We start from the raw sequence: 14,056 nt of genomic DNA, 5'->3' as shown, positions 1-14,056 counted from the left end.
CTCTCCCCATCATCCCCCTCTCCATCCCCCCCGCCTTACCTCCTTCCCCTCCCCACAGCACCTGTATATATGTATATACGTTTGTATGTATTTATTACTCTATTTTTTTATTTATTTTATTTGTGCATATTTATTCTATTTATTTTATTTTGTTAATATGTTTTGTTTTGTTCTCTGTCTCCCCCTTCTAGACTGTGAGCCCACTGTTGGGTACGGACCGTCTCTAGATGTTGCCAACTTGGACTTCCCAAGCGCTTAGTACAGTGCTCTGCACACAGTAAGCGCTCAATAAATATGATTGAATGAATGAATAAATGCCATTATTATTATTTACTCCAAATTTTACTGATGAGGGAACTGAGGCACAGAGAAGTGAAGAGACTTGTCTATGGTCATGCTAATAATAATAATGAAGATGATGATGGTGTTTGTTAAGTGTTTACTATGGGTCAAGCACTGTTCTAAGTGCTGGTAATCGGGTTGACCCACTTGGGGCTCACGGTCTTCATCCCCATTTTACAGATGAGGTAACCGAAGCACAGAGAAATTAAGTGACTTGTCCAAGGTCACACAGCAGATGAGTGGCAGAGCCCTGGTGAGACCCACAAGTCCTGGGTTCTTTCCACTAGGCCACACTGCTTCCAGAGATCGAAGTGGGTGGGGGAGATTCAGTCGTGAGAAACAAGCCCAACTTCCCAGCCCCATAGCACTTGTAATTTATTTATTGGTATTAATAATTATGGTAGTTGATAAGCACTTACTATGTGCCAGGCCCTGTTCTAAGCTCTGTTCATTCATTCATTCAATCGTATTTATTGAGCGCTTACTGTGTGCAGAGCACTGTACTAAGCGCTTGGGAAGTACAAGTTGGCAACATCTAGAGACGGTCCCTACCCAACAGTGGGCTCACAGTCTAGAAGGAGGAGACAGAGAACAAAACAAAACATATTAACAAAAAATAAGTAGAATAAATATGTACAAATAAAATAAATAAATACATAGAGTAATAAATACATACAAACATGTATACATATATACAGGTGCTGTGGGGAGAGGAAGAAGGTAAGGTGGGGGGGATGGAGAGGGGGTGGGGGGGGATACAAGCAGATGCTTCTCATCTGTGGTGGATGAGAAGCAGCATGGCTCAGTGAAAAAGTGCATGGGCTTTGGAGTCAGAGGTCATGGGTTCAAATCCCGGCTCCGCCAATTGTCAGCTGGGTGACTTTGGGCAAGTCACTTCACTTCTCTGGGCCTCAGTTCCCTCATCTGTAAAATGGGGATTAAGACTGTGAGCCCCACCTGGGACAACCTGATCACCTTGAAACTGCCCCAGCGCTTAGAACAGTGCTTTGCACATAATAAGCGCTTAATAAATGCCATCATTATTATTATTATCATTACAAGCAAATTGGGGTTGGACACAGTCCCTGTCCCACATGGGACTCATGGTCTCAATCCTCTTTTTACCGATGAGGTAACTGAGGCCCAGTGAAGTGAAGTGACTTGCTCAGGGTCACGGAGCAGACAGGTGGCGGAGCTGGGATTAGAACCCATGACCTTCTGACTCCCCCTCCAATGCCCACCCCCCCCAAAGACTGTAAGCTCATTGTGGGCAGAGAATGAATCTGTTTATTGTTTACCCAGCACTTAGAACAGTGCATTGCACATAGCAAGCACTTAATAAATGCCATTATTATTATTATTATTATTATTATTATTATATTGTCCTCTCCCAAGTGCTTAGTACAGTGATCTGCATTTAGTAAGTGCTCAATAAATACGATTGAATGGTTGAAGTAGTAGGAGAGGATTTGGAGGGGTCCCTATCTCCCCTGAATCTCTGATCTTCTCTTAGAGAAGCAGCGTGGCTCAGTGGGAAAGAGCACAGGCTTTGGTTTGGCTTTGGAAAGAGCAGAGGTCATGGGTTCAAATCCCGGCTCCACCACGTCTCAGCTGTGTGACTTTGGGCAGTCACTTCACTTCTCTGGGCCTCAGTTCCCTCATCTGTAAAATGGGGATGAAGACTGTGAGCCCCACGTGGGACAATCTCATCACTTTGTATCCCCCCAGCGCTTAGAACAGTGCTTTGCACATAGCAAGCGCTTAATAAATGCCATCAGCAGCAGCAGCATCTTCCCAATGTGGCCATTCCTAGTACATAGCCAGAAATCATTCCATTGCTCTTTGCTTGTTCCTGACTATCCAACGATATAAAATGAAAGCGATACGCTTTCTGCACAAGCAGAATTTTAAAAAGGGGAGCAGGGGAGCATGAAGGGGAAATAAGCCTTGATTGACTTCTTCCCCCCAAATTTTGGAAAAGTAATGCCCAATTTCTCCTCCTCCATGAATTTCCTCTAGACTGTGAGCCCCATGTGGGACAGGGACTGTGTCCAGCCTGATAATCTTATATTTACCTCGAGTTTGGCATAGAGTAACTGCTTCACAAATACCTTAGGGAAAAGAACAAAACTTCAGAAGGAACACTCAGACAAAAAAATATAATGAAGAGTACACAATCTCCATGGAGAGGACGAGAATTTTCTCCACAGCAGCGACTCGATAGATTGACTCCACATTCCCACCTGTAAAATGGGGCATTTCAGTTGGATTGATAATCCCACCTCCTCCCTGAAGACTTCCCAGATCCACGCCACCTGGCTTAACTCCGATTTGCCATGGTTCTTTGTGTTCCTCACTGAAAAAAAAGTCTGTTTTTTCTTGTTTAGTAGTTGGAAAGAGGTGGTGGTAGAAGCAGTAGTAGTAGCAGTAGAGGCCTAGTGGATAGAGCAGAGGACCTGCGTTCTAATCCCAGTGTTGCCACGTGTCTGTTTGATGGCCTCGAACAAGTCTCAACTTCTCTGTGCCTCAGTTTCTTCATCCGTAACTCCCCCTCTTCCTCCTCCTCCTCCTCCTACCACCACCAGTACTACTGCTATCAATTCATTCATTCATTCAATCGTATTTATTGAGCGCCTACTGTGTGCAGAGCACTGTACTAAGCGTTTGGGAAGTACAAGTCAGCAACATATAGAGACGGTCCCTCCCCAAAAACGGGCTCACAGTCTAGAAGGGGGAGACAGACAATAAAACATGTAGACAGGTGTCAAAACCGTCAGAATAAACAGAATTAGAGCTATATGCACATCATTAATAAAATAGAGTAGTAAATATGTACAAGTAAAATAATCAGTGGTATTTCTTAAGCACTTACTATGTGCAGAGCACTGTACTGAGCTCTTGGAAGAGTAAAACACAGTAGTAGTATCATTCATTCATTCATTCAATTGTATTTATTGAGCACTTACAGTGTGCAGAGCACTATACTAAGTGCTTGGGAAGTACAAGTCAAGTACAAGTATCACTCCTACTATTACCACAACTGCTAAAATTACCATTGCCATCGAGTAGCAGCGCGGCTCAGTGGAAAGAGCCCGGGCTTTGGAGTCAGAGGTCAAGAGTTCAAATCCTGGCTCCGTCAGCTGTGTGACTTTGGGCAAGTCACTTAACTTCTCTGTGCCTCAGTTACCTCATCTGTAAAAAGGGGATTAAAACTGTGAGCCCCCCGTGGGACAACCTGATCACCTTGTAACCTCCACAGTGCTTAGAACAGTGCTTTGCACATAGTAAGCACTTAATAAATGCCATTATTATTATTATTACCATTACCATTGTTGGGTAGGAACCATCTCTATATGTTGCCAATTTGTACTTGCCAAATGCTTAGTACAGTTCTCGGCACAGGGTAAGCGCTCAATAAATATGATTGAATTAGTAGCCAGCATGGCTCAGTGGAAAGAGCCCGGGCTTTGGACTCAGAGGTCATGGGTTCAAATCCCAGCTCTGCCACTTGTCAGCTGTGTGAGTTTGGGCAAGTCACTTCACTTCTCTGTGCCTCAGTTATCTCATCTGTAAAATGGGGATTAAGACTGTGAGCCCACCCATGGGACAACCTGATCACCTTGTAACCTCCCCAGTACTTAGAACAGTGCTTTGCACATAGTAAGCACTTAATAAATGCCATTATTATTATTACTACTGCTACTACTACTACTAATAATAATGATAATGGTATTTGTGAAGTGCTATGTGCCAGACACTGTACTAAGCACTGGGGTGGATACAAGCAAATTGGGTTGGGCACAGTCCCTGCCCCACGTGCTGCTCAAAATCCCAATCCCCATTTTACAGATGAGGGAACTGAAGCCCAGAGAAGTGAAGTGACTTGCCCAAGATCACACAGCAGACAGGTGGTAGAGCTGGAATTAGAACCTTCTGACTTCTGGGCCCAGGCTCTATCCACTAGGCCATGCGATACTGAAGCAGCGTGGCTTAGTGGCAAGAGCCTGAGCTTGGGAGTCATAGGTCGTGGGTTCTAATCCTGTCCACCACTTGCCTGCTGTGTGACAATGGGCAAGCCCCTTAACTTCTCCATGCCTCAGTTCCCTCATCTGTAAAATGGGGATGAAGACTGTGAGCCTCACGTGGGACAAAGTGACTACTTTGTATCTACCCCGGTGCTTAGAACAGCGTGGCTTAGTGGTAAGAGCATGGGCTTGGGAGTCAGAGAACATGTGTTCTAATCCTGCTCCGCCACTTGTCTGCTGTGTGACCTTGGGCAAGTCACTTAACTTCTCTGTGCCTCTGTTCCCACATCTGTAAAATGGGGATTAAGACTGTGAGCCCATGTGGGACAAGCTGATTACCTTGTCTCTACCCCAGTGCTTAAACCAGTGCTTGGTACATAGTAAGTGCTTAACAAATACCATCATCATTATTAGTAGTATTATTATTAACAGTGCTTGTACAACTTGTACTTTCCAAGCGCTTAGTACAGTGCTCTGCACACAGTAAGCGCTCAATAAATACGATTGAATGAATGAATGAATGTTTGGCACTAAGCACTTAATCAATCAATCAATCAATCGTATTTGTTGAGCACTTACTGTGTGCAGAGCACTGTACTAAGCGCTTGGGAAGTACAAGTTGGCAACATATAGAGACGGTCCCGACCCAACAGTGGGCTCACAGTCTAAAAGGGGGAGACAGAACAAAACCAAACATACTAACAAAATAAAATAAATAGAATAGATATGTACAAGTAAAATAAATGAATAAATAGAGTAATAAATATGTACAAACATATATACATATATACAGGTGCTGTGGGGAAGGGAAGGAGGTAAGGTAAACCCAAGTGATCTGGTCCCCACTGGCTGTCCCTGTGTGCCAAGCACAGACCCAAGTTGATGTTAAATAGCCAAAAGGGGATAAGTCTGAGTGCTACACTAAGGTGAATTACTTGCTGTAATACCACTTTTATTATTATTATTATTATTATTATTACTACTACTACTATCACTACTGCCACCACTACTACTAATGCCACTATGTCTTTCCCCAAGGCCACGTTGCTAAGAGTTCTCCTCCTCCTCTTTCTCCCCCTCCTACTCCACTGCAGATACGACTTTTAGACTGTGAGCCCGCTATTGGGTGGGGACTGTCTCTATGTGTTGCCAATTTGTACTTCCCAAGCGCTTAGTACAGTGCTCTGCACATAGTAAGCGCTCAATAAATACGATTGATTGATTGATTGATTGACTTATATATTTCAGAGTTGCAGCCGGTAACCAGGTAAGGACCGGACATACATCAACAGCACCCAAATCCTTTGCTTTCTCTTGAAGTAAGAATAAACCCATGAGGCCATAAGCCCTGTGGATACAGCACACCGTGACTCCTGGAGGAACACAGTTAAATAACGATTGTCTAGACACCCTCCTTCCCGTTAGAGCGTATCACCCGTCCTCCTCTCCCTCCCCGACTCTCCCTTTAAGAACCCACTGTGGATTGGTGGTCCATGAATCTATCCAAATCCCTCTCCAATGTGCTAATATTTTTTTTCTTTCCCTGGACCCAAATCCTGGAGGAAGGAAACCCATCTGCTTCCCACCTGCTCTGTAAGAAAGCGATTCCTTCTGTTGGTTTTGACCTCACCACCTTCGAGCTTCAGTAAATCTCCTCTAGTCTCCTGTCCCGCCCTCGATTCCAGGGCTTATTATATATTTTTCGACTCTGTTGCTTCCCCTATTTTCATTATGTGTAGATCTCACTGCATTAGAGAGATGGCTTAGTGGTTAGAACACGAGTTTGAGAGTCAGAAGGTCATGGGTTCTAATCCTGGCTCTGCCACTTGTCTGCTGGGTGATTTGGGCAAATCACTTCCCTTCTCTGAGAAGCAGCGTGGTTCAGTGGAAAGAGCACGGGCTTTGGCGTCAGAGGTCATGGGTTCAAATCCTGGCTCCTCCAATTGTCAGCTGTGTGACTTTGGGTAAGTCACTTAACTTCTCTGTGCCTCAGTTACCTCATCTGTAAAATGGGGATTAAGACTGTGAGCCCACCGTGGGACAATCTGATCACCTTGTAACCTCCCCAGTGCTTAGAACAGTGCTGTGCACAAAGTAAGCACTTAATAAATGCCATCATTATTATTATTATTATTCTCTGGGCCTCAGTTTTCTCAGTGCTACCCCAGTGCTTAGTGCAGTGCCTGACACATAGTAAATGCTTAACAAATACCATAAAAAATATAACATAAGGGTCAAATATTGTGAGCTCCAAGGACCGACTGAATTGTATCTAGAAGCAGTGTAACCTAGTGGAAAGAATAATAATAATAATAATGGTATTTGTTAAGCGCTTACTATGTGCCAAGCACTGTTCTAAGTGCTGGGGCAGATACAGGGTTAATAATAATAATAATGATGGCATTTATTAAATGCTTACTATATGCAAAGCACTGTTCTAAGCACTGGGGAGGTTACAAGGTGATCAGGTTGTTCCATGTGGGGCTCACAGTCTTCATCCCCATTTTACAGATGAGGGAACTGAGGCCCAGAGAAGTGAAGTGATGTGACTTGCCCAAGGTCACACAGCTGACATTTGGCAGAGCTAAGATTTGAACCCATGACCTCTGACTCCAAAGCCCGTGCTCTTCTCCTCTGAGCCACGCTGCTTCTCTGGGTTATCAGGTGGTCCCACCTAGAGCTCACAGTCTTAATCGCCATTTTACAGATAAGGTAACTGAGGCCCAGAGAAGTGAAATGACTTGCCCAAAGTCACACAGCACACAAGTGGAGGAGCTGGGATTCGAACCCATGACCGCTGACTCCCAAGCCCGAGAGTCAGAGGACCTAGGTTCTAATTCCACTCCTGCCATTTGTCTGTTGGGTAACCTTGGGCAAATCATGAGTCTCCATGCCTCAGTTCCCTCATCTGCGAAATAAGAATTCAATACCTGTTCTCCCTCCTACTTAGACTGTGAGACATGAGGAACAGAAAGTGTTTCAGATCTGATTACTTTGTATCTATTCTAGCACTTAATACAGTGCTCAGCTCATAGTAAGCATTTAACAAATATCGATATTATCATTATGATTATCATTATCTTCCACGCTAGCATGGAATAAAGTGCTTGGCACATAATCTGTGCTTGACAAATACTATTATTATCATTATTATTATTATTATTATTATTATTATCTCACACCACAACACCAGATTTGAGGATCCAGTAGTCCACATGTCCCAACTTAAAGGACTGTAAGTTCAGTTGGCAGGGAATGTCACTGTTTATTATTGTATTGTACGTCCCTGAGCGCTTGGTACAGTGCTCTGCACATGGTAAGTGCTCAATAATTACGATTGAATGAATGACTGGGATTTCTCTCTTCCTGACAGAGCCCATGTCCAGTGAATGAAAGAGGAATCTGGCACGTAAGACACACTTTTCCAAATCAGTGTGAGTGGGAGAAAGTGGCCTAGGAGCCAGATGAGTTTTGCAATCCTTCAAATTGTCAAAGAGCCTGGGCTCAACTACCTGATTTGAACCAGATTACAGAGAGGATGGGAAGATAGAGACCAGAATGTCCATTCAGAAAATCCCCCTGCTTATCACAATCCTGACACATCTATTGGGAGGAGGAGAAAACCTAGTAACAGTAGTAATAATAGTATAGTAGTAGTTTGGTAGTAGCAGTAGTATTAGTTTGGTAGTAATAATAATGATGGTATTTGTTAAGCGCTTACTATGTGCCAAGCACTGTTCTAAGCGCTGGGGGAGATACAGGGTAGTCAGGTTGTCCCACATGGGCTCACAGTCTTAATCCCCATTTTACAGATGAGGTAAATGAGGGCCAGAGAAGTCGCACAGCTGACATGTGTCTCCCCCTTCTAGACTGTGAGCCCGTTGTCGGGTAGGGACCGTCTCTAGATGTTGCCGACTTGTACTTCCCAAGCGCTTAGTACAGTGCTCTGCACACAGTAAGTGCTCAATAAATACAACTGAATGAATGAATGAATGTGGTGGAGCTGGGATTAAAACCCACGACTTCTGATTTCCAAGCCCGTGCTCTTTCCACTAAGCCATGGAGCAGTAGTAGTAGTTTGGTAGTAGCAGTTTGGTAATATCAGTAGTAATAGTTTGGTGGTAGTAGTAGTAATAATAATAATTGTGGTATTTGATAAGTGCTTACTATGTGCAAAGCACTGTTCTAAGCACTGGGGAGGTTACAAGGTGATCGGGTTGTCCCATGTGGGGCTCACAATCTTAATCTCCATTTTACAGATGAGGTAACTGAGGCCCAGAGAAGTGAAGTGACTTGCCCAAAGTCGCACAGCTGACATGTGTCTCCCCCTTCTAGACTGTGAGCCCGTTGTTGGGTAGGGACCGTCTCTAGATGTTGCCGACTTGTACTTCCCAAGCGCTTAGTACAGTGCTCTGCACACAGTAAGCGCTCAATAAATACGATTGAATGAATGAATGAATGTGGTGGAGCTGGGATTAGAACCCATGACTTCTGATTTCCAAGCCCGTGCTCTTTCCACTAAGCCACGGAGCAGTAGTAGTAGTTTGGTAGTAGCAGTTTGGTAATATCAGTAGTAATAGTTTGGTGGTAGTAGTAGTAATAATAATAATTGTGGTATTTGATAAGCGCTTACTATGTGCAAAGCACTGTTCTAAGCACTGGGGAGGATACAAGGTGATCGGGTTGTCCCATGTGGGGCTCACAATCTTAATCTCCATTTTACAGATGAGTTAACTGAGGCCCAGAGAAGTGAAGTGACTTGCCCAAGGTCATACAGCTGACAAGCGGAGGAGGTGGGATTTGAACACATGACCTCTGACTCCCGAGCCCGGGCTCTTTCCCACAGTCAATCCCCATTTTCCAGATGAGGTAACTGAGGCACAGAGAAGTTAAGTGACTTGCCCAAAGTCACATAGCTGACAATTGGTGGAGCCGGGATTTGAACCCATGACCACTGACTCCAAAGCCCGGGCTCTCTCCACTGAGCCATGTAAGAGTAGTAGCAGTAGTGCTAGCATAGTAGTAGCAGCAGTAGTAGTAAATAAGTAATAAATATGATTGAATGAATAGTAGTAATAGTAATAATAATAGTAATACTTGTGGTATTTTACTCCTACAGTAGCAGTAAGAGTATAGTAGCATAAGTAATAGTGTGGCTCAGTGGAAAGAGCCCAGGCTTTGGAGTCAGAGGTCATGGGTTCAAATCCCTGCTCCGCCAATTGTCAGCTGTGTGACTTTGGGCAAGTCACTTAACTTCTCTGGGCCTCAGTTCCCTCATCTGTAAAATGGAGATTAAGACTGTGAGCCCCTCATGGGACAATCTGATCACCTTGTAACCTCCCCAGTGCTTAGAACAGTGCTTTGCATATAGTAAGCGCTTAATAAATGTCATTATCACTATTATTATTAATAGTAGCAATAGTCATTGTAGCACCATCATGTATTCATTCATTTATTCCATCGTATTTATTGAACACTTACCATGTGCAGAGCACTGTAGTAAGTGCTTGGAAAATACAATGCAGAAACAAAGAGGGGCAATGCCTGCCCACAATAGGCTCGCAGTCTAGAAATGGGGAGACAGACATCAAAATAAGTAAACAGGCATGAGGGGCATCATTATAAATAAATCAATCAATCGTATTTATTGAGCACTTACTGTGTGCAGAGCACTGTACTAAGCGCTTGGGAAGGACAAGTTGGCAACATATAGAAACAGTCCCTACCCAACAGTGGGCTCACAGTCTAAAAGGGGGAGACAGAGAATAAAGCCAAAATAAATAGAATTATAGGTATATATACACATCGAAATGAGAATACAGGCATTATTGTACTAAGCCAAGCGCTTAGTACAGTGTTCTGCACACAGTAAGCACTCAATAAATACGATTGAATGAACGAAGGCATTACTATAAATAGAATTATAGATCTGTACAAATGTAGACAAGTGCTGTGGGGTGGGGAGGGGGTAGTAGAGCAAAGAGAGAGAGTCAGGGCAATGCAGGGGGTTGGGGGAGCTGAGGAAAAGGGGGGCTTAGTCTGGGAAGGCCTCCTGGAGGAGGTGAGCTTTCAGTAGGGCTTTAAAGGAGGGGAGTGTGATTGTTTGGTGGATGTGAAGAGGGAGGGCGTTCCAGGCCAGATTATTGTCGATGGTCAGGACGGGCGAGAACGAGGCCCAGTGAGGATGTCAGTGGTGGCAGAGGAGTGGAGGGTGAGGGCTGGGATGGAGAAGGAGAGAAGGGAGGGGAGGTAGGAGGGGGCGAGGTGATGGGCAGCTTTGAAACCAATAGTGAGGAGTTTTTCCTTGTTACGGAGTATATAGATACTCAATCAATCAATCGTATTTATTGAGCGCTTACTGTGTGCAGAGCACTGTACTAAGCGCTTGGGAAGTACAAGCTGGCAACATGTAGAGACAATCCTTACCCAACAGTGGGCTCACAGTCTAGAATACTCGATATTGACATGGATATGTATTGAGCCTCCACCTGGTGTGATGCATTTTAGCAGGTGCTTGGGAAATATAGAATAAGGAAGTGGCACATCACCACCCTACGGGGAGTTTACACTCTAATCTGGAGGCAAATCTAAACATATTTACCACTGGAAGGAGAAGCAGCGTGGCTCAGTGGAAAGAGCCCAGGGTTTGGAGTCAGAGGTCAGGGGTTCAAATCCCAGCTCTGCCAATTGTCAGCTGTGGGACTCTGGGCAAGTCCCTTCACTTCTCTGGGTCTCAGTTACTTCATCTGTAAAATGGGGATTAAGACTGTGAGCCCCCCGTGGGACAACCTGATCACCTTGTAACCTCCCTAGCGCTTAGAACAGTGCTTGGCACATAGTAAGCGCTTAATAAATGCCATCATTATTATTATTATCAAAATGAATAATTGAACATGAACACACACACACACACACTAATTAATGGTATTTATTGAGCACTTACTGTGTGCAGAGCACTGTACTAAGCATTGGGGAGAGAACAGTAGAACAGAGTTGGTAGACACATTCCCTCCCACAGCCAATTTACCATCAGAGTAAACATTCAATAAATACCATTGATTGATTGATTAATAATAATAATAAGGGTATTAGTTTAGCACTTACTATGTGCCAGACACTCTTAAGTGCTGGGGTAGATGCAAGATAATCGGCTTGGAAACAGTCCCTGCCCCAAGAGGGGCTCACAATCTCAATCCCCATTTGCAAATGAGGTCACTGAGGCCCAGAGAAGTGAAGTGACCGGCCCAAGGCCACACAGCAGACAAGTGGCGGAGCTGGGATCAGAACCCGTGATCTTCTGACCCCCAGGCTCTAGCCACTTCACCATGTTGCTTCTCTAGGTCTGATCTACTGGCCCCAACCATCATCATCATCATCAATCGTATTTATTGAGCACTTACTTTGTGCAGAGCACTGTACTAAGCGCTTGGGAAGTACAAGTTGGCAACATATAGAGACAGTCCCTACCCAACAGTGGGCTCACAGTCTAAAAGGAGGAGACAGAGAACAAAACCAAACATACTAACAAAATAAAACAAATAGAATAGATATGTACAAGTAAAATAAATAAATAAATAAATAGAATAGCAAATATGTACAAACATATATAAATATATACAGGTGCTGTGGGGAAGGGAAGGAGGTAAGATGGGGGGATGGAGAGGGGGAGAGGAAGGAAGGGGCTCAGTCTGGGAAGGCCCCCAGCCCCAGCCTGGAGCCAAGAGGCTAAACTTTCCGGAGCCCGGATGGCCTCTGACCACCTGCTCACTCGGCTGGCGAAGGGGAAGTCATCCCGCTGAAACAAGAAGTAGGCTCCTTTAGCAAGCAATCGAAACTGGAGGGATGCTGGAAATGGGGGCCAAATCCCTCCGGTACGCAAACGATCAAACAGAAACGCAGTTGGAAAATGCAAAACGAGTGATTTCCCGGAGGCCTGACTGACAGAGAGGAGCAGGGCCCGTCTGAAATGTCTCCATACGCCAAGGCCAGGGAACAGCTGAGTCTCCTGAGGCCTGAGCTTTGAGAAGAATACGCCTTTTGTGACTCAGTGGAAAGAGCATGGGTTTTAGAGTCAGAGGTCCTGGGTTCAAATCCTGACTCCACCAATTGTCAGCTGTGTGACTTTGGCCAAGTCACTTAACTTCTCTGTGCCTCAGTTACCTCATCTGTAAAATGGGGATTAAGACTGTGAGCCCCCCATGGGACAACCTGATCACCTTGTAACCTCCCCAGCGCTTAGAACAGTGCTTTGCACATAGTATGCACTTAATAAATGCCATTAAAAAAAAAAAAATTGCCTTTCCATAGATTTGCCAGCATCCCAGAGGAACTGGTGGGGGGCGATTGGGAGAAGTGCGCAGTGTGGCCTTGGTGGAAGGAGCCCCACAGTGGGAGTCAGAGGACCTGGGTTCAAATCCTAGCTCTGCCACTGGTCTTACTGGGTGCAGAGCACTGTACTAAGCGCTTGGGAAGTACAAGTTGGCAACATCTAGAGACCGTCCCTACCCAACAGTGGGCTCACAGTCTAGAAGGGCGAGACAGAGAACAGAACAAAACATATTAACAGAATAAAATAAATAGAATAAATATGTACAAGTAAAATAAATAGAGTAATAAATACGTACAAACATATATACATATATACAGGTAGTTGTAGTTGTACAGGGAGTTGTGTAGTTGTTGTAATACTAGTAGTAATATAACAGAAGCAGTAGCAGCTGTAATAGCAGCAGCAGCAGCAGTAGTAGTAACGTAATAGTAGAAGCAGTAGCAGTTGTAGTAGCAGTTTCATCTCTTCCGGGGTGTCTTCCCCGATCAAACCATTTGGGGAGTCATCACAGAGTGACATAGTGATTGTCACCACCACCAAGAAAAGAAGACCACCACTTAGGTCTTCTCTTGTGTTTATGCCGGCGAGTCGTCTCCGACCCAAAGCGACGCCATGGACGCATCTCTCCCAGCACGCCCCACCTCCACCTGCGATCGTTCTGGTAGCCGAACCAGGGAGTTTCATTAGGAAAAATATGGAAGTGGTTTACCATTGCCTCCTTCCGTGCCGTAAACCTGAGTCTTCACCCTTGATTCTCACCCATGCCGCTGGACAGCTGAGTTTTGACGTATAGCAGATTGCTTTCCGCTCGCTAGCCACTGCCCAAGCTTGGAATGGAATGGGTAGGCCTCTGCCTGACTCTCCCTCCCCTAGTCAAGACTGGTAGAGGACTGGGAACTCTCCAGGTGTGACCCTGAGAGGGGCAGCACTTGGGTCCCGACCTGTATTTTATTTATGTATATTAATGTCTGTCTCTCCCTCTAGACTGTAGAGTCACTGAGAAATGGGAACAACTCTGTTATAGCATCATATTGTACTCTCAAAGGTGCTTAGTACAGGGCTCTGCACACAATAAGCGTTCCATAAATACGACTGATTGAGTACAACTTCCTCCCAAACCTTGCTCCACCATTTTCCAACATTTTCCATCAGCTCCTCCATAGAAGGGAAAATTCGGTTTCCCGGCATGCGTAGCATATGGCGAGGAGAGGGGAGACACTTTTCTGTAGGAAAAAATGACAGAGGTGGAATGAAAAGAGAGAACGCAGAGGGAGAGAATATAGCCCATACATACGTGCTGTATGAAAGGGTAAGGGGCAAGGGCAGATGTCAAAAGGGGAGACGGGATTAGCACTTCCAA

The 14,056-nt window shown here is 44.8% G+C and overlaps 1 non-coding gene across 1 annotated transcript; it reads right to left on the bottom strand.

Moving 5' to 3' along the window:
• Positions 1-13,481: 13,481 nt before the first annotated feature.
• LOC119943087 lies at positions 13,482-13,619 on the bottom strand. The gene has a single exon (XR_005455569.1). It is a non-coding gene; the product is annotated as a small nucleolar RNA SNORA7 (small nucleolar RNA).
• Between the last annotated feature and the right edge of the window lie 437 nt (positions 13,620-14,056).

Source organism: Tachyglossus aculeatus, chromosome 21 (assembly GCF_015852505.1).
Source record: "Tachyglossus aculeatus isolate mTacAcu1 chromosome 21, mTacAcu1.pri, whole genome shotgun sequence".
Classification (NCBI taxonomy): domain Eukaryota; kingdom Metazoa; phylum Chordata; class Mammalia; order Monotremata; family Tachyglossidae; genus Tachyglossus; species Tachyglossus aculeatus.
Note: the sequence above shows the minus strand (reverse complement) of the source record. Positions and strands in the feature narration are given on the sequence as shown.